The 24970-nt window shown below is 37.0% G+C and overlaps 1 long non-coding RNA gene across 1 annotated transcript in view; it reads right to left on the bottom strand.

Annotated features, from left to right (window-relative positions):
* Window positions 1-24867, bottom strand: part of LOC143693954 (uncharacterized) — a 73602-nt gene extending 48735 nt beyond the window's left edge. Inside the window, exons 1-2 of the long non-coding RNA XR_013182071.1 lie at window positions 24804-24867; window positions 18337-18438 (exon numbers count right to left, since the gene is read on the bottom strand). This is a non-coding gene — a long non-coding RNA (uncharacterized LOC143693954). The remainder of the gene's footprint in view (window positions 1-18336; window positions 18439-24803) is intronic.
* Window positions 24868-24970: the final 103 nt, after the last annotated feature.

Raw genomic sequence — 24970 nt, 5'->3', positions numbered from 1 at the left:
GCTTTGGTAACAGGGGTTAAGGAGGGGTGTGCAAGTCCACTCCACCCCAATGGTTTGGCCACTAGTTCCTTCCCTCCCACTGGAGTTTTAATACTATTTATAGAAAACCAGAGCCCACTGAAACCTTGATGCCCTGATACAACATGATCTCTGTTCAGCTGGAGCATTGTTCCTCCCCTACCTGGGATGCTGCAGTATTAGTAACCACTGTCTCCTCAAATCCTAATCATTCTGAACCTGCTATTTCCCACTCTAATCATAGCAAAAACCTGAATGTGTGAATTTGTTCCACTTCTTTGGGAATTTGCATCCAAAGAGATCCTAAGGATAAATGCCAAGAGGGTTCTTTGAAGCTTCTCAGCTTCAAAGAATTGATGGCACTCAACTTCCCTCCTTCGACATTCTTCCCACTCAATGTCCACTCACTGTTGTCATGTTGCTAGCCACCACATCCAAATTTCTGTTTATCCCCAGATTCTGGGAGATTTTTAGCATAAACACTAATCTCTTCCCATGTAAGCAGTGCAACAATTCTCAGTGGTGCAGGTAAAGAACATGCTATTATTTATATCAAATCATTGATTTTGGAGAATGAATCAGATCATTTTATAGATCTCTATAAATAAAAAGTTTTGCTTTTCTACAGCTCCAAGAAACTAAAAACATTTAACGTTGTAGAAAAAAATCCAAACAAACCTACAGAAAACATTCCCTTAATATAAAGACATTTTCTTTAATTTAAAGTAAAAAGCTGAGATAACTCTCTTTAACATAGTAGGATTATAGTAGTCTTCATTATTCTTTTTGAAGCTATAGTGCCTGCAAGGAAAAGGACCAAGTATGAGCCCTATGTTTCTAGAAAAAGAATCTTTAAAATAGTACTTGGCATTTTCCAGTTTATTGCACTGAATGTTAATGCACATTGGGAATTCATAAACATGGAGAAATGATTTAGACTTTCCCTTCCTATATAACAAACACAGAAGGATGGAAAGGTGAAAAAACTGGTATTATATTGCTTAAAGCCAGGATCTAGTGTGAATACTATTTTAACCTCAGCTAGTTTCTTGCTCATGCTGTACCGAGGTTCAGCCTCTGAGGAGAGGTTGGACATTTAGGGCAGCTTTAGCTCAGCTCCTTTGGGCACTGCCACGTGTGGCCCTGTGTGCAGACATCACTTGATGCAGACGAGCCCATGGCCCCCAGCCCTGGCATGTGGTTGCCTGTTGTGCTCATGCCCCGCAGCCCACTTGTAGCCAGTGCCAATTACTGCCCTCCCAGGGAACAGGCTGGGGACAGCAAAGGCCAGCGATGGCTCCCAGTTGGCACCACAGTCCAGGCCTCTCTATTTTGGGAATAGAGAGGCTGTGTAGACGTGAACTGTGTTGTGACACTTGCCCCTGGGGCCAGCAGGCAGGAACACCCTGTTCTGCACTGGCGTAGGCATAGCCCACGTAACCCAGTTTTAGCTACGTGAACAAGCCCACGGGGTGTCTGCTGGGCTCTCTTCAAAGCCCACACTTGCTTTCTACTTGCATTGGTAGCAGAATTACAGCTGTCAAAATGCAGGTAAATCTGTGCACTGTGCCCACCCAGTTAATTCCAGCAGAGCCTGCAGCAGCAGAATGAGGAATGAACCCACTAATGAGGCTGCTGGCCATTGTAGCTGCTCTGTTCTGAGATGGTTAAAAGGGGTAAGTTGCTAAAACATGCTCTGCTTTTCATCAAACTGGCATCTTCATTTTCTATAGAGAGGAAGTGTGACTGATATACTCTCTGCATTTGACAGTGCTAATCCCCAAGGTGACTCACTCTGACAAAGCTACCACGGATCATCTTGGTGGCATTTTTCAGTGAAATGCAAAAATTATTTCAAGAAAAAATTATGGGTGTACACACACTCATGTATATGCATATACAAAGCATATATACATTTATATATAAAGTGATTATTTCTGAGTTCTTTTTGTTTCTGTTCCAGGGTTAGATAATATTCCTCCTTGTTAGTTTTATTGATTTTTTTTAAAGAAACATCACCTAAAAACATTGTTGGAGGAGTTTACAAGACATTAGTTTCCTTCTCTTTTGGTTTGACATAGAATGTTTGGAAAAAGATTAGACCAGATTTTTTGGCATACTGAAAATCTGTGGTTTTGCCTAATTTAAAAAATTCTTGTATATATTGAATTGTTTTCATGTCATTCTACTTAACTTAAACAATTTGAAAGAAATTCTGACAGATGGGATGAAAAATTGAAATATAAAGGGAAGCCAACACTCATTCAAATTAGAAATATAATATCTGCTATTCCTCTGGCTGGTTATATGCAGTTCAGACAAGTGAATGAAATTCCTAAGTGATAGATTTGCTCCACATTGTCTACTTCACAGACAGATTAGCAGAAAAATATCTTTCTATCATGGCTTAAATTATGTACTTTTAATCAAGGTACCCCAGGTAATGCAAAGGACTTGGCACAAGTGTTGTTATATAGCTCTATAATTTTTTGTTTGCCATAACAGAACATTAAAAAAATACTGATTACGTTTACAGAACATCATGCAGTGCCATCCAGAAAGATCCATCCCTGGAAGGTTAGAACAGCAGCAGCCAGGGTTCTGAGCCAACCAGCTCTGCTAAATTGCAAGGACTGTTAGCAGGAGCAAAAAGTCCCAGCAGTGTGACTGCTGCTTCCCAAGCTTAGCAGCCCTGCATGACACTGCCTGGCATCCCTGGGATAAATCATCAGCCTTGTATAAAAGCCAGACTTATTCCAGTTAGCATCATCTGAAGATTTGAATCATATTTTGTGATTAGGAGATGCATATTTGACTGAATTTGAGAATGAAACATAAACACCCAGTGAAATCTCAGTCCCTGGACTGCAAACCTTGCCAGGTCCATCTTGCTTGGATTCTTAAATGTATTTTCAGTGGATTCAGCATTTAGAGACAGTACTTAAATTTTTTAATTATTGAATCAGCATGATTTTTTGCTATACAAAAGGCTGAATGCATTAAAAAACATGAGAGAAGGAAGATTATATCTGTATTTAACATTATTCTTCCATATAATATTTTAAAGTATTTTTTAAAACAAAGAATTTAAAGCTAAGTAATCCAGCAACTGTGATGCTACACTCAAGCAGTGTATAAGGTTACGTATTTGAACTAATTTTTTTTCTGGTTTCCCTGATTTTAAACTGACACCTAGCAGTAGTTGGAGAAATGTCCACGGTGTTCACTTAACAGGGGCAAAGCCTAGGAGATAATGAAGAAGTTTTTGAAAACATATTTGAAGTTTGAGATATGGAACTCAAATCTTTTCGTTGATCTGTACAAACAGGAAACTGAGAACTGCCAACAGTCTTACATCAAATGCAAATCAAAAAATGCCACTGCTATTTAAATGGTAGGCATATATGTGACAGTAGACTATGGAATTCCCTAGTCATGGGATTAGTTGTGAGTAGAAGATTTCTGTGAGTAGAAAATCAGTCTATGTCGTTTCAGCGGAAAAAAAATTTGCTCTGAAAAATTCATAACTGAAGGAAAAAAGCATATTATCAAAAAAAATCTCCCTGTGATGTCTGCTATGTTTTCCTTATTTCAGCATTAATAAATCCCAGAATCAGAAAAATAAGAAATGTCCTCTATTTCCTCCTCTCTCTCATTGCTTTGATTCCATAATTTCCCTTACCCTATGTAAAGGCACATGCCATTCAAATGGATCAGAGTCTGTAGTCCATTACTCGCCAGCAATATCCTTTTATGTGTGCTTATCAGAGTCCTATTGCACAGAACTGTCCTACTACTGAGTAAGGGCATGAAACAACCAGACTACTGTTAGGTAAGCTCAAAATCATTTACTTTTTATTGTTATTATATCTTCTGCCTCCTATTTGCTGTATAAGACTCATTATTAATTGGGGTTTGATGATGCAGCTTCTCCTACAAACCTTTTCTTTCCTTTCCACATCAAAATGGGATAGTCTTCTAGGAATATAAAGTGTGATTCAGCCCCATCACCACATATCTTATTCTCATGGTCCTTTTTTCTCTCCCACTGTATCAGTGCTTCTTACTGACCATCTACAGCATTCTGAACAGTAAAAACTTTCTCTGAACACTGCTCTGACAACTGTGAAATTATTATCTATGTAAAAAAATGTTAGGATAATGTTAAACCCATGTCATGCTTCACCCCTGCAGGGATTAGGAAAGATTTCTTTAACATTCCTCCCTTTTTCTAACTTGGTTGCAAAATTGATTTCTTCTCTGTGGTGGCAGGGGTAGAATCGTAACACTGCCCATGAGGAGCAAATAAAACTAGGACAATTTCAAAATATTGTTCCTTCTACTTTAAACTTGAATTTTTAACACAGCCACAAGCAAGTAACTTAACTAAAGGAAATTCACCTGCATCGATTCTTGCAGGTTTTTGAGGGGCTTTATTTATATATTTCAACAGATGAGAAAACATTAATGTTCAAAAATATCAACAAGACATAATAGTTGTATGAAATTCTTAACGGGTTTAAAACTGTAGGTAAAGTCTCACTCATTTTATGTATGACGCAAAATTGGACAGAAAAATTCTGTGTCTAAACCAGACTAATTCAACACTGTAAGACCTCAACAATAAAATTTCTTACATTTTCCATCAATACATATTCCTGGTTTTAATTACCATTTTAGTTTTCATTTGAATTCTCTTTTTCTAAGCACTTCAAAAAGATATTAAAAAGAGCATTTCTGCAAAGCAAAAGAAATAAAGCAGTCTAACAGGATATAGCAAGCCATAAACTTCAGAATTCCACATTCAATTTCATTTCCAGTGTATTGAAATAGAAATTAATAATTCTTAAATAAATGTGGGGCTTGTAAATTTCCCCTTGCTTAGATACTTTGAAAGTTCCTTTATGCACTTTAACTCAGAAAGGCTTTTAAAAACAACTTCATCATTGAAAATAAAAAAGATGGCATGGATTGGTATTTTTACCACCTTCTGCTGTATTTATTTGACTGTGTGTGTAGTAGCCTACAGATTATATCTAGTGCTTTTTATCCCCAGGGAAAGAACTCCAAATTGTTAATTCACACATATTTCTTTTTCAAGTTTTGCGTACTTTTCTGACACATGATTATTCTGTGATAGAGAAAAAAGTAAGTCCCTCCTCTATCACTTTTCTATAATTTAAATAATTATCTGAATAAAGCATTCAAATTATGGCTTTCACCTCTCTCAGTTCAATCATGCTAATTTAGCTACTGGCAGAGAATTTCAAACAAAATTAGTGTCTCGTTCTGAGACATGATGTTAATAAAAGATATTAATTACTTCTTAGAAGGCATATTTTTTTCTCCATACCATGAATTTGCCAGGAGAAAACCTCTGCTGTAATTTTCCCTTTTGTCCCCAGCACATAATTTCTCTCACAGCCATAAAAAAACCAAAACCACCAACATCAACAACAAAATGCAAACCCAAACAAAAAACCAAACCAAACTAAACAAAATACCAAAAAGTTTCAAATCACCTCTTTTTTCTCCTCCTCATTGAAAACCTTTCCATCCATTTCTTCTGTATTCTCACTGCCCATCCAGCCATCTCTTCTTTTAGGGCAGACACTCACTCTGAAAATTCATCTTTCTAGCTTTGAAAATATACATCTCTGGTGTCTTAAAAAAGCAAATGCACAATACAGCCTATATTGTATACTATTACCTTTCTATAAGAAAGGAAATCTTTTCTTGTTCAGTTCCATACTATGGAAAATCAGGCGATTTTGACTAAAATTATAACAGAAAAAGTGCATGCAACAAAAATTAATGGGCAAAAGTGCTGAATGTATGTCAAAGGTTTTGCACAGCATGAACTGTTCACCATTTAGGAAGAAAGCCTCTCCAGATTTATCTGCCTGTCAGTATGTCTTGGAAACAGAATTATTGAGTCCCTAATCTCCATCTTGGGGATAAAGATCGTTCTTTTCTTCTATCCTACCACTTGGAAAAAAACAAAACCTGTAAGCTTTCAATGCATTACCAATGTTCTACTCTAGAATGATGTTTTATAATGGAAACAAAAACATCTGGATTAGATTGATATTGAAATAATTGGCAGTGGAAGACACAAGGCTAACATTTCTTTTAACCTCTGCATTCAGTGGAACATAGACATTAGATTATTTAACTGCAGATACTGCAGCAATGCAAGAGGATTTATCATGGACTGGTTCTGTCACAATAAACCACAATAATAGAGAAAAGTAATGTACCATTTTAAATTGTTTGGCTAAGAGATTCAAACTAAAAATTATAAATAAATAAACAGTGTTTTCTTATGCTAGAGAAACTTATTAGAAAATCCAAATAGAACACAGAACTACCAGAAGCTAAAAACAGAAGAATCTCTCATTTTCCCTTCACTGTTCCCCAACATTAAAGCATGATCAGTGGTCCTCTTGTCTGCTTGGGCACCATTTAATCTCTGCTTTTCACTTATTTATACTCCTTCTAAGCAAAACAGGCACTGGGCTATATAGAAGCTTCTATTTATGCTGTTCTTACATGTGTCAGTTTTAATTATTGTCTATTGCTGTACCTCTGTCCAAAAGCAACAAAAGCTGATGGTTTTCCTCCATTACCTTTGCCCTTTTAAAAGAGTTTCACATAATATTCTGTACTTAGGTAGAGTATGAATTCAAAGTGCAAGTGATAAATGTGCTAGTATTCCATCAGGTTTGTGTATTAATTCTAGGCATAACTTAGACTTCCCCTGGAGTGAGAACTAACTATCCTCTGGCTGTGCCGGGACACTGCAGTTGCTGGTGCACAATCCTTGCAATGGAGCTTGGTGCAGATGCTAGCAGCCTCACTTCTTATGGAGCATCCACAGCTTCTCTGGGCAACCTAGTCCAGTGCCTCACCACCCTCACAGCAAAGGATTTCTTCCTTAAATCTGATCTACACCTACCATCCTTCAGTTTAAACCCATTACCCCCTGGTCTATCATTACATGCCTTGTAACCCTGTGGTTTGTGTCTATTACTTACTGAGTTCCTTAAAAACTGATTATTGTCTTGTCTTTTGCCCTTCAGAATAATCCTAATTTCTCTGTTTCTTCTTGTTTTTTCCAGACTAGGAACATTAAGTCCTGAAACTAACGCTGGGCCTTCCTGCACCTTAAAGTAAAACAAGAGTTAAAAGGAATGGGGAGAAGTCATACCATTGTACTTTATCCTGATAGCAACACCACTGAGGCAAAACAAAGCATGCAGAGTCCTTCTCCAGTTCAAGTGACGGTTATTTACTCTTCATGTTAATTTTAATTTAAATTCTGTATGTTAATTGTAACTTTAATTCCTTTTAACTTCCTAAGTCACTTGTAAAAAAGAAAGAATGCCCTGCATCTTTAATCACTACACAGAGAAAAAGGCTCGTGCATGTGTCTGCATACAAAAAAACAAATTCAGACACTGAGAGTAAGGCAGAAGCAAACTTCACTGTAAACAGTTTGGCAGAAAGTTAAGATTAGATTTTATTAAGTTCAACTCAAATATTTATTGTAGAGGGAACATAATACAAAGATGAAACTTATATGATGAGTGAGAAATAATTTTTAAGCGGCTGAATTTTTGCCAGGATTTTTTTATTTACAGGGCACCTTGGATGCATGCATAGGAACACTCAACATGGAAAATATGAGGGAGCTATCTAGTGAAAGAACATCAGCCATTAATTAACACAAGCATCACAAAACCGGGAGAGGCACAGAGAAGGAATTCAGCAGCCTTAGGTAACCTCTGGGGAGAAGTGGAGCCAACACCTTACACGTACTGAGAAAAGAGTACTTTAAAGTAAGCAATTACTTCCAATGATGAGTGAACTAAGTGTCAGATGTGTCACTGGTGAAAATACAAGCCTCTGAGATGAACACAAGATCTCATAGTCCATAAAATGCAATGCTCTTTTAAAACAAATCAAATTCTCTTCTAGACAGAACACTAAACAAAAGTGGGAGCTCCTAACTGAAAGTAACAAGTACATTTCAGTATTACAAGATCTATTTTTAATCTTCTTTCTGACCACATTTTGTAAATACGCTAAAAGCTAGTGCAGAGGAATGGAAAAAAAATTCCTAATTCTTTAGACCAACAGCAGTGATGTAATTAAAAACAACTATGAATTGCCCCAAGGAATAGGCTAGGAAATCTGCTAACTGTATCCTAATTTCAAAGCTGCTAGTGTCTCCAGCAGAACTGAGACCAAAATTTAAAAGTTTACTTTTAGACCTCTGGGCTTTCAGATCTTTTTGCCTTGGAAGCCCTTCTTTTATCCATCTGCCAACACATGGTACTATGTTCTGATTATTTCTTTTTGTTTTTCACTCCTATTACTGTGTCTGGAGTCTCCACATCTTGCAAAACTCTCTCAAGTTTTTAATTTTTAATCCATGTTCAGAATATTGGTCTACATTTCCTGCAGAAGTGCCTTTCTTCTCTACAGAGCAAATTTCAAATGGAGGCCATATGAGTAACTTTTGGATGCTTTCTTGCTGCCAGCACTCTCAGCTTTACCATGGAAGTTACACAACCAAAAAATTTAACCTTTTATCCCAGGTATTTAGAAATACCTAATTCAGGTGCTAAGGACCAAATCAGCAGAACCCTCACCCTAATCCTACTTATAACATGTTAATATGGATTAACTCCATTGTTATCTGGATTGCACAGATTTTCTCTATTAGCATAAGTGAGACAGTATATTCACAAGAACTTTTATCTCTTTGTATATTCATTTCCATTTCCATTCTCGGTCAGATGAAATGATAGCTCTGAAATCAGCCTGTCACTTATATAATTTGAAAAACCTACTTACTATAGAGCTTGAAACCATACTCCACCTACACACACGCACTCCTAGTCGAATTAACCTTCAAGTCAATGAATATTTAATTTTTACATTATTTTCAGCATCTCATCTCCCCACAGTAAGTGTTTACTGGATAACAACAAAGTTGATATGGTGCTAAATTCTTCAAGGCACAAGAGATGGAGTAAAAAGGGCTACAGACAAACTAACTACTCCTGAATACAGAAAGCCCAAATCCAAAGATAAAAAGATTTTGTCAAGTGTTGAAATGTAGGCAAAAGGTAAGGACATAGAAACTCAGGAAAGCTATAAAACATTATTTCCTACCTTGACAACAGGCCTAAAAGTGGGCTATTAAGGAAATTAAAGCACTGGAGGCCACAATGATACATTATAAACAGATCAATAGCCCAAAATGCCACATGTATCTTCTTTCCAACATATTCAATAGCTAAACACTGACCTTTATCAAGAGGTACAAAGCTGTGAGAAATAATCTGATTCGTTTTGTCTAATGCTATAAACCTAAGAGCAACAAAAACAAAAACCAAGCCAAGAGATACTACTTAGGTTTTAAATAAGTGAAAGATTTTATTTAAAAACAGACAAACAAAACAAAGCAAAATCAAACCCAACCCAACTGAAACTAAACAGAAGAAAACAATGAACCTAGAAAAATATTGTGTTAAAATTCCTGTCCCAGCAATCTCAAAGCATTTTATAGAAACCTATTGGTCAGACAAAAAAATCACTTGCACACTAAACCCACTTCCTCACATCCAGGTTGAAATTTTGACAAGAGCATATTCTATTCCTTAGACTTAGTCCGTGTTCCTATGAACTTCTATGAAGTTCAATTTATTTATTTGTGTCAGGCAGAAGAGTGGTTTAATGCTGTGTCATTTCTCTGCTGACTGCCCTACTCATCTCTTGGTTACATGGCTTTGGGGCTCTCCCCTCTTCCTCCATGGCCTCCAAATGGAGTTCGGCACAAAATTTTTAAAAATAAGATTTTTTCCATTATCAAATTGATATTTTCTAAATGATCTGACTGCAGCTGTAAGTTATAGCCTTGAATACTAGATTAGATATAAACTGATGTTTCCACTAATTTGATGTAAAAATGTTCAAGGGAAAATAAAACCACCAATAACCATAACAGGGAGTAAGAGGATGTACCTGCATTGCTGGGATTAGTTGTGTCATGTTAACTTCCCTATTGAAAATATTCATTGTGTTTCTTTAAAATATTCATTGGGTATTCTTTAAAATATGAACTGCGGTATGCAAATAATAAAAAAAAAAAGTACTTCTGTTTCCATCTTATACCAACAGTTGACCTACAAACTTATGAATCCCTAAGAAAAGCAAGTCTTGCAAATAACTGGTGTATTTAAAGGATTTCTAAAAGGATTTGGAAAAGAGATTTTATTTAGGCATATTTCAGCTAGGGTTTGTGTTTATTTTTATGTCTGCTTAAGGAGAAGAGTTATTTATACATTTTTTTGAATCTATTATTTATGTATTAGCTCTCTGTGACATGAATAGCATTTCAGAGAAGGGCTGATCCTGGGTCTAAAGAAGATATGCAAAGCTAAATATCCATGTGTGCAGAAATCTGATTGTTGGGATTTATAGTCAAAGCATCTTTCCTACTAAATGTTTTCAGAGAGGCTGTAATTCCATGTTATTGCACAGGACAGCAAGAGAAACCCTTTGAAGTACAAAAATCAACATAGAGCAACCATGAAAAACAGCAGCAATTACACCAAAATTGGTGGTTGGATAAAGCCAGACCATTTTTCTGTGCCTTCACATGTAATCCAAGACTGAAACTCAGATCAATTATTTCTAGGTTTACAGAAACAAAGCAGAGGGTATGTGTTTTTTAAAAAGACTACAATTTGCTTTCTATTGAATTATTTCATTTTTCTCCAGAGATGTACTCTGCCTACCCATGAGGCTATAGTATGTGTTGGAGAGGCTATTCCCTGATGTTACAGATTACATAAAAGGAAAATGTTCTCGCCTTCCATTCTCCTTTTAGCTATCCAGGGTAGCCACAATTTGTATAGTACCAAGCAAGAATACTGAAAACATGATAAAAGCAGTGGCTTCTGTCTTTCAAGAGAAAATTATTCCAGTCAGGAAAACCAGCTCCCAGCACCACTCTAAAAGACTGTAGTAAGAAAGAGCAACTCAAGACAATCTCAAGACACAATATGTTCCTTTCAGTGGGAAAATTAAAAGCTATCATTTTACATTGAATTCCCTAAATAACCTTGCTGATGGTATTTTTTCAGGTTTTTTTTTAAGTATTTCAGTTCTACATGCCAAAGGAGACGGGCTGCTGATTAAAGTTGTTTGATCATACACCAGCAGACTGAAGGCCTCCTACTGCCTGCTTAAACTGCTCCCTCACTTTCTCAAATTCATGTCTTCATTATTTTGACTTCATCTGTAGCTTTGTGTAATAAAAAACAAAGTCATTTGTCTGGTATGTATTTATATCACTCTGATACCAGTCCTCTGTTTTCATAAATGGGTTTTCAGTGTGTCATTTCCGTGTATGTTACCATACTGCACATACCCAAGTTACCCCAGAATAATTATGATGACACGCTCATCCTAATATAGAGCTGAAACTGCATTCCTAATGTGGAGCTGCTTTTCAATATATTTTCTGTGGAACAAACTTCTTTGAAAACAGTAATACAGCAAAGTATTTGGCTGGTACTTTATTAATGCTACTTACAATGTCTGTCCACAAGAAAAATTCATGTCAGAATAATTAACAATATGTGTCGCGACTCATTAGAATCAGCACATGAAACTATTGCTACTGGCAACACAAGTGACACACACAAGTCAGCCAGTGGCAAAGACATGTCACTTCTTCTAATCACAGGAGGGAGGGACATGATATCTCTTCTGATCAAAAAGTACTTTCTCCATTTAAATTTAGTACTCATGTTGATTAAACGGTTTTCCACTTTAATATGTTTTAATCAGATAAAAAGACTTTGTACTATGTACATGAGGCAGTACCTATAACTGATACTTAATAGAATGCAGAACACAGGAAGAAATTATGTTTGAAAACAAGAAAGCTTTGCAATAAACTACATAATGAAATAGTATCATACACTTATCATAAATAATAAAAGCAGCATGAACACATGATACCTTTTTATTAAATGATTGGGGTGTTACTGAAGGCAGACAAAAACTACCCCTTTCTTGAGGAGGAAAAGTAAGATAGAAATAAGAAGGTAAATGTAGCTTCCTCCAGAAATGTCATAATATTATGTGCAAGAAATCATGATTATACCTTTTCTAAGTAGATTATGATTTCTGTACATACACAGTTCTTGGGATTGTATGAACAGTCAGATCACATCTAACTGGTTATTTAGTCTCACATGCCTGTACGGTTGCAGGAGAGATTTTTGCACGCATAGTTCTGTTGCACAAATATTAGCCTGTGTTTCTTGCTGCAAAGGACTGAGGTCATGTCTACAACAGAAGGTTCTTCTGGCAGAACTCTGAGCTGATTACAACTTGTACACATTGCACTGGAAGGACAGAGGCATACTTGCTGAACTGCCTTTGCCAGTGCCAAATATCCTCTATTTAAAGGTCCATTTTGGAAAAAAACATGAGGTATACACACTTTCTATTGACCCTAGCCACTCTGCCAAGCCCAATTCCTCAGGGACATCCTGAAGCATGTTCTGAGATGAACTTGAACCCAACAAGGAGTTTGGGTTCAAATTCTTGTTAATGCCCTTTTTTCTAGCCCACCATGTTTTTCCCATTCTTTAACATTCATATTTCTGTTGTAGATTTCCATGATACCTTTTCATGTTTCTGTTCAGTTGCTCAGCCAGAAATAGGGCCCTAGAGACATAAATTGCATAGCAGAGCCTGCTTACATACAAAACCTCCCACAGGCTCTACTCCCAAGGTAGCCAGTGGAGCTGTGCTGGACACAAAGTGGAGCAGCTGATTATGGCAGCGCATGAAAAAGGCAAGATGTCCTAGACATTTGATGCTCAGCACGGTACAACAGAGCAGCAGGAAGCTAGTGTTAAAGAATGTGGCGTGTTATTATACTGCACTACAAACCCAGGAAAATCACCAGTGATCCCAAATTTCATGAAGGTTGAAATGTCCTCGGGCACAGAGACACTGGAGACAACAGATGGAGCTTGTTCATCTTGCAGCCCTCAGCCCAGATGTTGATTCACTTGGGGCAAGAAAGGCCAGGAAGTGAATATAATCCTCCCACAGCACTGCTACATAGGCTCAATCTGCTCTGGCATAGCACAGTATCCTCACAGACATATGGAGGCACAGCCTCCCTCTTCTTTCATACCCAAACTTTGGCTATGTCTGTCCAAGACAGTTATCAAAGGCTGAGATCGGGGTGGATAAACCCAGCATGGGAACAGATTGTCAGTCAGGTGTGCCAGGACTGTGGCAGGAGGAAAAACAGGGAGATTTGAAAGAATTTTGGAAGAGGCAAAATGTGAGGCACAACCCAGCCCAGCTCATCACATTGTGCCTCTGAGCACATAGGGACAGAAGAACAGTTATGCTGGCCCAGATAAAAGCTTTAACTGGACTCATACTTTTCCAACAGTGGTCAGCAACAGATGCTGAGAGAAGAGTAAAAAAGGAGAGCGGGCAAGTGCTGGCACTTCTTCTGAACATTCTTCCAGCCTCAGGACTTCCTAAGTCAAAGGTTTTCACATTGTATTTCATTGTCTTTGAGTAATTGCTTTTCCAGTAATATGTGCTGTTGTTTTTGAAACCCTGTAAAATTTTACTGTCCACAACAAGTTGTGGTAAGAAGTTCTACAAATTTTTGGGAAGTATCCAAGGAACTAAATTAATGAGTTTGCTTTGAAGAGTTAAATAATTCAATCTGATGCTCATTGTATTTCATGCTGAAGGCAACAGCAAGAAATTGCTCAGTATTTCTTGTTTTGTAACCATATGGGACCTCATTGTCCTACAATCATAGAATCATAGAAATGTTTAGTTTGTAAAAGACCTCTAAGATCATCAAGGCCAACCATTAGTCCAGGACCACCATATTCATTTGTCCCCAAATGCCCCATCCACAGGCCTTTTGAACACTTCCAGATGATGATTCCACCACTTCCTTGCGCAGTTGTTTGCATAACTGACTTGGCTTTGGATTTTTCATAACTTTGTTACGAACAGAGTAGAGAGGATGGTAAGAGCCTGTAAATATGTATAAACAGGAATGGCATACTCATTAGCTTGTTCATGATTTGAAAGTAAAGTTAAATTGGGACAAAAAATGTGCAAGCAGCAATACCCTTCAGACCTCATGAACTTTAATATTAATACTTCAGCTTACCACTAATATGTGTGTGAAGTGTTTACCGACACAGCCTCTATTTTGTCCCATGGGCCAGTGTATGTTACTTCTAGTTCTTTATCTTATTCATGAAAGCCCTGTTACACACCTCCTACAGCTTTCACCATTCTTCTAATATTTGTCTTGTACATTCTGCTTTTTTTCAGCCATGTTGCGCATTAACCCTTTGTGCTTTTTCTTGGACTCAAGAACTCTCAGACATCATTTCATGCACCCCTACTTCCTACTAATTACACTTGAGAAGCATGGGGGGTGTAAGCTACCCTGCTTCTTCTGATTTTCTAATCAAGGTCTATTAGTAGGGGACTCTGACTTTGAAAAATGCAAATATGCACATTGAATAAAATATCCAGGGAGGAAAAATAAAATTAACTTGGTGAAAATTTGAAAAAGGTTATATTTGCTTTGGGGCTGTTCCATAATTTGAGACATCACAAACATGAAGGCACTTGTGAAAGTCTCTGGAGAGGTGTTTGTGAGAAGAGAAAGGACTGTCAGAGTGGCACCAAACTACTGAAAGGAAGTAGGTGGAGATGAGCACTGGCTGCTAAATGTTGTTAGCCTGCCCATGACTTGAATGTGGGTTCTTGCCATGGATTCCATGCACCAGCCCAGATATCTCTGATTTTAAGTCCTCCTGGTTATCTGAAGGGTCCTTTTCCCTCTCCTGAATAAATTCATCATTACTGGGTGCTGCCAGCATCCTTCTTTTCAGTCGAAAATGGTGTCCTCTTTTACTTTTGGCAGTGGCAATCCAAACAAGGCTGGAACTTTTTTGGTAGCCAGAACAGATATGTTTTGGAGAGAAGCACTAGATTACCCTTCATTTTACTTCATTTAACTTCAGTCTTTAGCTGAAAGTGTTGTTGTTTCTTGTCATTGTTGAATTAAGAATTTTGTCATTTGCAGGGGCAGTTTTGCTTTGGAGACAGAAAGCTGGTTTAATCAACAAGAACTTTGGACAAAAACTTTACAGTGCAAGCTAAGTTTGAGAAATTGCTATAAAAATTACTGAAAAAAAATCAATGTCCAAAAGTAAAAGCAGAAAAAGGAATTGTTTACTTTGCTGCAGATCATGACTGATCCTCTAATGCTGTGTTTTGTATTACAAAGACATTTTTGTTATGAAGACATGAATAATAGAAATGTTTATTTTTTTAGAAAACTAGAAATAATAGAAAAACAATCACATCACACTGGTCTTCCATGCTTTAGAAACTATGTCATAAATACTCTAAACAATTAGGAAATCAACATTTTATTTGTTTCACATGATACTGCCCACAACAAAATGTGCCAGTTTGGGAATGTAGTTCAGAAAGTCACTTGAGGTAGGAATCCTGCCAATGATAGCTGTATCAACAAGCAGAAACAATAATACATATGCTTGTACATAATTAGGATAATTTGCTTTATTTCTTAAAACACTGTTTCATTCTTATGGATTAATTGACGGGGCAAACATCCTTTACATATAATTATTACTCCACCCTTATTAATCTGAATGTATCTCCTCAGTCTTCACCAAATATCTACGTGTCTATCACAACCTCACTGAAGGAGCTGTTAAATTGAGCCTTTGATAATCTCAAAATAATGTTATTTTTAACTTCCCTTCTATAGCTCCTCCATTCAGTTTTCTGGTGTACTCCATCACCATCTTCTCTCTTTGTAAAGTAACTGTCCTCTGCTTGACCTTCTGCTTCTACTTTGCTTCCTGCTTGCTGGTGCAGTGATTCACCACCCAGTCTAATCTCGGATTTACAAAGGGGTTGATAGCCCACAGTCAAGGAGATGAGGCAGTAAAAAGGACTGCCAGGGGAAATTAAATAAACTTGGAATTTATCCATCTTTAGAAAGTGGTACAAAGCCCCTTAATCTCTATCACCTCTAAGAATTTTTATGGCAATAGTTCCTCCTTCTATGTGTCCTCCTACCTTTCTTTAAAAAAAACTAAAAATAAATACAAACAAAATAATGAGGTCAATAAACTTACCAGAAGAAGAAAGACAGCCCCTGACATCAAGTAGAAATGGACACTCCAAGAAAGAAGGGAAACTCATTATGTCCATTAAGGACTTTTGCAATTAAGAAGAGGTATTACACAGAAGGTGCCCCTGAAATGTGATATTTTAGAAGCAAAGAAAGGAGAGGTAGAGAGAGGGACGGACATGCATGTACATGAGATTTTAAAACAGACCCAAGGCAACTGGCAGACAGGAGAAAAATTATCAAACATTTCTATTAATATTCTGGGCCTGCTAAAGGTATTAGTGCAAATCAGTCATATTCCCTTTAATTTAATGGCATATTATTGACAACAGCTTAGTGTGAGTCCATCTGCCCCTTCTGCTGTAATTATATGGCTAAGAAAAGAAGGAATTGTTTACCAATAAAATTGAACAAGAGCCATATTTTCTAGGAAAAAATTTATGGGAAATGCATGTGTCATTTCCCTGTGAGCCCTGTGTCCAACCCTTGTTTGGCCAGCAAGTGGCATCTCAGTCTTTGCTTCTGCCAGTGCTTGATGATGTCATGATATTTTACCACAGGAAAAAGAAAGGCAAATTAGTGCCCTTTGGGAATTTCTGGCATGCACATATGTACAAGCCACTTTTGACAAAATGCTGTAAAATCTGCTTTTGGAACATCTCTAGCATCTTTGCTAATAAGGCTTTGACTTCAAAGGTACCTGCACAGAATTTTCTTTCCTACCACACACTTATGCTTTATATTTCCCTCCTTGTTAAGATGTGGCAAGAAGGTACAGCATCTACTAAACTTTGTTTTATTCCTCCTCCTTCTAAAATTTGTATTTGGACCTTTATTAAAAAGAGGGACTTGATTTTACTTGTTAGCTTTCTAATTTTGACTGACTGGGGTGACTTAATGATCCTGGGCACCTGTGTGCATCTCCTGTTATGCTTCAGTGCACTTCAGTGACAGAAGTGCACATTAAAACTCAGTTATTCTGAGTTCCTGCGTCTTCCCTGAACACCAAATACTACCTGTATTTATGCTCTCCTCCCCCTCCCACAGAGAGATAAAGAGGCTTAATCTTCTCGTGGGCTCTGCATGATCTTCTTTTATCTCCTTAGCTGTGTTCCATATAATGAAAGTGACATCACAGTGTGGCTTTTTGCCTCTTCCCAAATTACTTTCAAATTAATTAATGTCCTAAGTTTAGAATGTTTAGAAGGATTTTAATTTTTACTTGACAATTTTAGATTGCATACACACTTTTTTATCTTTTTCTTGGGATGCGTATTTTTAGATCCCTGACCTTTTGGATGTATGATTCATGCTGATTTAATTTTTTCCAGCTGGTCCATTTTCACTTAAATTGATACAGATGTTCTGAAAGAGATACTTTTGCCATTAAACCAGTCATTGCACACCTGGGAATCCCAATTTTTTATTGAAAATAAATTGATTTTCTTCTCTATTCTCTATATTTATTTCCCAGAATGTCTGTAGAAACCTTTCAGGACAAAAACCCAGTATAAAAAAAAGTCCAAGCACCTGTACACTAATGCCACCTGTCACAGATCAAGAAGCAATTCCAAATCAGATAATGCTATTTAATTTATCATGCAACTTTTAAGAATCAAGCACATAGTCTATTTATTAATGCAAGTAAATAAGATTTATTATTTTGTGCATACATCAGACTACAATGAGCTCTGCCAAAAATGATTCTATGCTTCCTTGGGTTGTATTCTACATACATGGCTCTTAGATACACTCTCAAAAATATTAACAAGCATATCCATCAGTAGCTGAGCATTCAAACAGTAAATATCAGAGCATGTGATTTGTCCATTGAGGTGCTGATCTGAGCTTTCATTAGGTTTCTTTCATATGTAGAGCTTGGAAGCAAAGAGCATTTCCATGCTTTTACTACTGAGCATGTATCCTTTCTGCACTCTTATTTTGTCATGAGAAAAAATACCATCTCCAGCCCTGGTCCCCTCCCTGAATTTTTCCTCTTCCCCTCCAAAACCTACAAAAGCACATAGGCTCACTCACAGTTCATGAATTTGACTCACCCTTAACCTTGGGAGGAGCAGTTCCATATTACTTCTGTACTCAGAGTGTCACCTGTTTACTCTTGTATTTTCTCCATTTAAAAAAGACTCATAAATAGTACCCTGGAAAAAAAAAAGAAATAAAACTGTAGCAGGGCTTTGAAAATAAAGGCCTTGGGAAAAAAACATGGGGTCTCTCAGTTCAAGTACAAAGACAACATCAAACTTCCCAATCATATTACTTGCAAAATGTTAGGAGGAGACAAAAGCAGCTGAGGAAGTTTTTCAAATTTGACTCTCAGTGCCTTTTTAGTGTAATCTGTAGCAAGCAGCAAAATCTATAAAGAAGATTCAAATGAAATACCAGACATAAAAAGGCACGGGTAATGTTGATATAAACAGATCTTGGAAACTGGCACTTAAAAGTACTTTAAACATTTCTGTTTGCAATTCTATTAACAGTATTCTATATACTAGATTTTTCTTTTCTTTTATGATGTTCTCTCAAGTGAGAGCAATGTTCTTAAAGGTTTTGTGTTTCTCATAAACTGTTCATGTCTGACATGCTTATATTTGTCTATTACTTATTCTATGTGAACCATAAACCCAACAAGAAGATTAAAGTACAGACACCCGTTGCAGTCATGACATAAATTGTGTATCTTTCTGAAGGACAATGGTATTAAATATTTTAATGCAAAGAGCTGCAGATGTTGAGCTCATGGGGCTGAGCCTAAATATACCAAGAAATGTTGATAATATTTTCTAGAAAATACTTTTAAAGGACGTCTAAGGAACTGGCTAAATAGATCAAAAGTAACCAGTAACCTCAGTACAGTGAAAATAGAGATGCATTCCTCTGGGGAGCATAATCTGCCCCCTCTTATTTGACTGACCACTCACTTGCTATAAACAGTGAGCATTCAATATGAATCTTTTGCTAACCATCTACAGTCTGATTTTTATTGATTAAAAAAAAAAAAATCAAATACTTTCAAATAATGGCCACACATGTAGAAAACCAAGTTGGCTTGCACTTACTTATCCCCCAAAAAAAGAACTACAACTGCAAAAATCTGTCAGGCCACATTGTTCTGTCATCCTTGTTCATGTCAGTGTTCACTTCTTCCACAGATTTTCTGCTCACATTCATGGGATAACCTTCAAAGTGAACAGATAATAGAAATGGCCCTATTTTTTAGCAGAATAAAAGATTTAGTGGAGCAAAAGGAGTAATCTTTTGTTGTAGCAATAATACTTGCTTCTGTCTTCAACTTTGAGCTCAGACTACTCTGCACCACAAACAGGCTTAATGCAATTAATGCTATCATATTCATGCAAAATCAAAATGGGTACTATAATGCAATAATTAAGATTAGAAGGGACTCCCAGAAGCTACATAGTCCAAACAGCTGCTCAAAAAAGGATCCAGCATCCAGGTTAGGCCAGGTTGATGTTATATCAGATTGAAATAGAAAATAGACCACAATCGTGATCATTCTTTGATACTTTAAAGTTATGTCAATTACTAAACAGTCTTCCAAATACCTTTTAAAGCACACAAGAGAGTTTACTTGAATTATTCTTTCAGCTAGCTTTTATCACCTTTGTTAAGATTGATTAACCATTGTCCCTTCCCATAGAGGAGAAATTATATTTAATATTAGTCCCCAAATGTTAACGCTAAAAAAACCCCAAAGTTTGACTGCTGAATGTGTTCAAGAGGGCTTCAGTATGGACAAGGGCAAGCAGCTTAACAAAAGCATTGACTGATACAAGACAAGGCTTAAAAGCTTTGTGCAAACACAAGGGCAATGTCTAGGACTTTTAGCACTGACCTTTCAGGGTCCATTTCTTGAAAAATCCTAGAGACTTGCCAGAACTTCAGGAGTAAAATGGAACTGAAATCTGGGAGTAGGATGAAAATAAAAACAAATGGAGATATTCCCTGCGCAAATGTAGCATCATAATAGTAATAGCAGCCTGATACTGGTGTCGACTGGAGCTGTATTTCATGTATAGTTCATAAGAAAGATGGAATTCTAGAAAATAGGGAATTACAGTAAACACATCAGCTAATAAAGAAGTGGTGCTGGCATTAGCATAAATGATCCAGGACAAGGGGATCCATACCATGATTGCTGGTGAAACAGCTAACATGAAAAACTTTCTAATGCAGCATTTTAAAGATGATAATACAGAAACCACTTCATATTTGCAGTGATATCCTCAGTTGATATGTATTTTATTAACTGAGAGACTTGATGCTTTGTGAATCGTAAGAAAGATTATTCTGATTTAATCAATCAGAATCTTTGCCATAAAATCTTAGCTGGAGACTGAATTCTGCTGTGCCAGACCACTCCCAATTAATTAATCAGTAGCCCTACAATTAAGGATTCTAATTAACAGATCAGGCCACAAAGGGATTCCTGCCTTATCAGCCATTTATGCAATTGCTCTGCAGGTTTGCTGCAGGTCCCCAGCACAGATGGACAGGAGGAGGTGACGCAGTTCGACACTGAGTGCATTTTCCTCCCTGCAGTCCCTCGAGGTAGAGTGATAACTCCTGGGAGAATTCCAATGCAGCAGGTGGGCTTTCCTGAAGCAGCTGGAAGGCAGCAATAGTCTTCCCTAGCTGCTCTCAGGCTGGGACAGCAACACCCTCCTGATTTCTTTTGCTTAATTTCAAATTGATGAAAAGCAGCCTGGGTGGCTGGTATTAGTAAGTGATAGCATTTAGCTCTTAGAAGAGGACTTAGGGTAGGATGACAAGCTTCTCCCTCACCTGAAGCTTCAAAAGTTGTTACACCAGAATGAATGAGACAGCAAAGCTGAGTCATGCATCTTTAACTCTTTAGTGTTCAGAGTAGACAAAATGTTTGCATGTTTACAATGAGCAAAAAAACCACCAACCAAACAAAACAAAACAAAAAAACCCACAAAAAAACCAAACCACCAAAAATCAAAAACCAAAACAAACCCCACAAACTAAAAGTAAAGAGTTTCCAGTGGATGAAAATAAAATACCAGCATTTCTCACAAGCGCAGTTTAGCGATTCACATCTGGGCAGGGATCAGAAATGCTCAGTTAAGGATCTCATTGCCATTACAGCTTTGTCTCACTGCATTCCATGTGAGAAGGTTTAGATGCTATAATTCTTGGATTAAAGCAAAATGTGTAAGGATAGATCACAACAGAGGAAGATAAATATGGAATTGTCTATATTTGGAGTAGATAGAGGAATTTATGTCAGGAAAAAACTCATTTCTGTTTTTCATGCTCATTTTTGTGTCTTCCATTTCAATTCTGTTTGTGGTCACATTGAAATAAAAACCCTTTATAGTAAAAATTTCAAAACCATTTGAAAAAGAAAGGTATTGATTTTTGTGTCCTGAGTTTTCAGTCCTATTTGGGATCTTTTCCTTCTGTTTGCAACTACTTTGCTATATAGCTGCTGAAACTCAACCACGTATTTTTAACATTGAAATAGTAAAATGAACTTCCAGAGGTAGCAAAGAATTAATGGGAAATGTGCTTAAATCACAGTGTATTTAATAATAGTTTTAAGGGCTAAACTTTCCCTATTTTTCTGTGGGTAGTCAGCATGAAGTGTTTCTGCTTTCTTAAATTTCCACAGTGACTTGCTCCCTTCCTAGTGTAAGTGGAGCAACATCCAAAAGATTGGTGTGGAGTTGCAGGCAAAGAGTCACTCCACACACAGATCAATAGCACAAGAATCCATTGAGGGCTATTAAAAATAAATAGAAAGCTGTTACTCATAACTCAGGAACCCTCTCAGCAACACACAGCTACAGGAACACTGTCCATAGAAATACCACTATAGGCTTGCCATGTTCTTTTGGTGCTGACATGGGATGTTGAAGTAGACAGACCTTTGATATAGAAATGCATAATCATAAAATTTTCTTACCTCATCTGTAATAAATGACATGGACAGTGGTGAAAAGTGTTCAACTAGTGAAATATTAAAATCACAGGAGTACATGGATCCCAATTTATGTCTGGAGTCCCTTGTTATCCACATAAATCCACAATACAGATCAAAATGGAAAATCAGACCAAGATCCAATATTAAGTTTTGCAAGTATAAATGGAATGGAACTAAGCAAACCTTTTATTATTAAAGAGATAGAATAAGGGAGATTTCTAAATCCAGACAGACAGTTGTTTTGCCTCTGAGGATGTTTTTAAAGAATAATGTATTCCTTCCTTCCAATCCCTGTGTGTATTTCTAAAGAAGGCCATTCTGCAAAGAAATACAGGTTATGAATATACTGCACAGCAATCTTGTGTGACAGGTGGACAGAAAGTCAATTAACAAAAATTCGCCTTTAAGATCTGAGAAGTGTTATTGTGTATGTGGGTGTGTGTTTCATTAATGAAAGAGTTGTAAAGTGTGTTGAGGGACTTGATCTTTAAAACAAAATACAAGTTAAAACTTGTCACAAATTTGGAAAGGCAGCAGCATCTAATCAAATGGTCTGATTAATTCTACGAAGGCATGAGTTCTTTAATCTCTCTGAAGTTCATTTCCTGGGAGAAGAGCCAAGCTTAATAAGAAAAAAAGGAAGAACATTGCTGGTTGAAAGACCTAAAACCCTGCATGGAAGAAGAGGGCAAGAGTGGAAACACCTGTCTGTAATGGTAAGTGATCTGTCCTTAAGCTCACATCATCTCAGTAATATGCTCTGACATCCTGTGGTGTCGGGGCAGATACCTGAATTTGCCAAAAGTCAGTAAGACTTTTGCGGATTTGGACTTTCTGGACCTTGCTGATTAGTAGAAACAGTGTTATTATTTAATACAGGTAAAGTTCTGGTGCATCAGCTGCACCGTGTCATCTGGAGGAAAAGCAGTTCTGGTCCATCATTTCAGTTCAGAACAAAAAACACTGAAACAGTTATGACTTGCATAAACTTGGTTTCTCTGTGGACCCTAGCCAATTACCAGTAAAGTGATAGCAGTGAAAATGTACTTGTCAGAATATTCCTTTAATTACAGGTTATTTGAGAAATTGATTAAATAACTCCTCCATTTTGTTTTATGTGCTAACCAGCTCCAAAATGTTTGGTTTTATAAGAAAGTATTTCCTAAATCTCTCAGAAAAATTACTTAAGAGGCTTCCTCTAGTAACCGGGATCTCTGCTGTCTGGGGGTAACTTGGGAGACACTGTTGCTACGGTTAATGAAGAAAGGAATGTTTGCTTAGCCCCTGGCTATGTTTTTATAGCAATTGTGTAAACTTAAGTGGTCCCTTTCATGTGCAGGACCAAGATTTTACAATTTAGTTCCTTTCTCAATCTGATTACCATCTCTAACCAAGAAAAGTATTATATTTTGTTCAAAGACTTTATCCCATGGTTCTGACAGAATGTTTATCTAGGCATTTACTAAAAAGTTAAGGACAGCAGGGTCCACATAATTTAGCCTTGATTCTCCTCAGCCTAAGACAGCACTTATATCTGTCAAAACCTGCAGCCTTTGAACTGCATGTATATTCCACCAGTCCTCCTTAACAGGCTGTACATTTCATCATCACGTCCTTATAACTTAGAGACCGTGAACACCATAAGAACCTTTAGCACATCATTGTATCTTTTCCCACACCATGAAAAGTCAGGAGAAAGAATCTGTATATCTGAAACTTGATTTCTAAATACACATCTCAACCCTTCAAAAATATATTCTACCTTGGCAAATCTTTCTGAGTGAGATGCTAAGTAATAAAGGGTGTAGGAGAAAAATTAAATTAAATGGGGCTTAAGTACTAAATCTGACACACTTGGATGATTCCCCAAGGAACATGTTATGTTTTTTGTCCCATGTGAAAGGAAGCCAAAGTTAATTATAGAACACAGAGCTGTGAAAGCAAATAAATCAAGCTTTGCACTGCTGAATTCTCACATCTGCAAATTAACAGCTATGGGGCTGTTAGCGTAGACTCTTCTGTTACAACAAAATGATACGTTTAATAGTTGTTTATCTTAGGATAAGAAGATATAATAAAATTTTTTAAAAGTTCATTTCACAAGAATTCATAGCCAAGGGCATAAATCACCACCCACAGAAGTGTGTATTAGAATGAGAGCATTAGCTCAGTATGTAATACTTCAAATGCCCACTCACAGTATCTGTGCAAAACCAGTGCATACAGCATGATACAGCAGCATAGCACTGCTGCAAGTATAATTTCTATTACAGAGGCTGGTGAATGCATTGTATCCTGTACCTTATATCTGTAAATATAATGGGCATTTGGCTACCTACAGACATAGGAATCTTACAAAAAATAATATATAACTATACACATTATTATGTCTGTGTGTGTGTGTGAGACAGTGAAATAAAGGCAGAGGGAAAAACATGCAAATAATCTTCCGAAGAGAAACTTCTCCAGAAGGTAACACAAAAATTTTCATGAACAGAAGCTATGACAAAAGCCTATGACAGACCCAATACACACCCAAGCACCTGTAGCATAGAAGTGGTTCAGTCACTTCCACATGTGCAAGCCAGGCTGATTGAACATTCACTTAGAAAGATTAGTTTCAACAATCACAGTGATCAGTAGCTTCTATGGTGGCACACCAAATTTTTTTTCTGCTGGCCAGCAGTAAGCATGTTCAGGCA

The sequence above is a fragment of the Agelaius phoeniceus genome, chromosome 4 (genome assembly GCF_051311805.1).
Source record: "Agelaius phoeniceus isolate bAgePho1 chromosome 4, bAgePho1.hap1, whole genome shotgun sequence".
In the NCBI taxonomy this organism is placed as follows: Eukaryota; Metazoa; Chordata; class Aves; order Passeriformes; family Icteridae; genus Agelaius; species Agelaius phoeniceus.
Note: the sequence above shows the minus strand (reverse complement) of the source record. Positions and strands in the feature narration are given on the sequence as shown.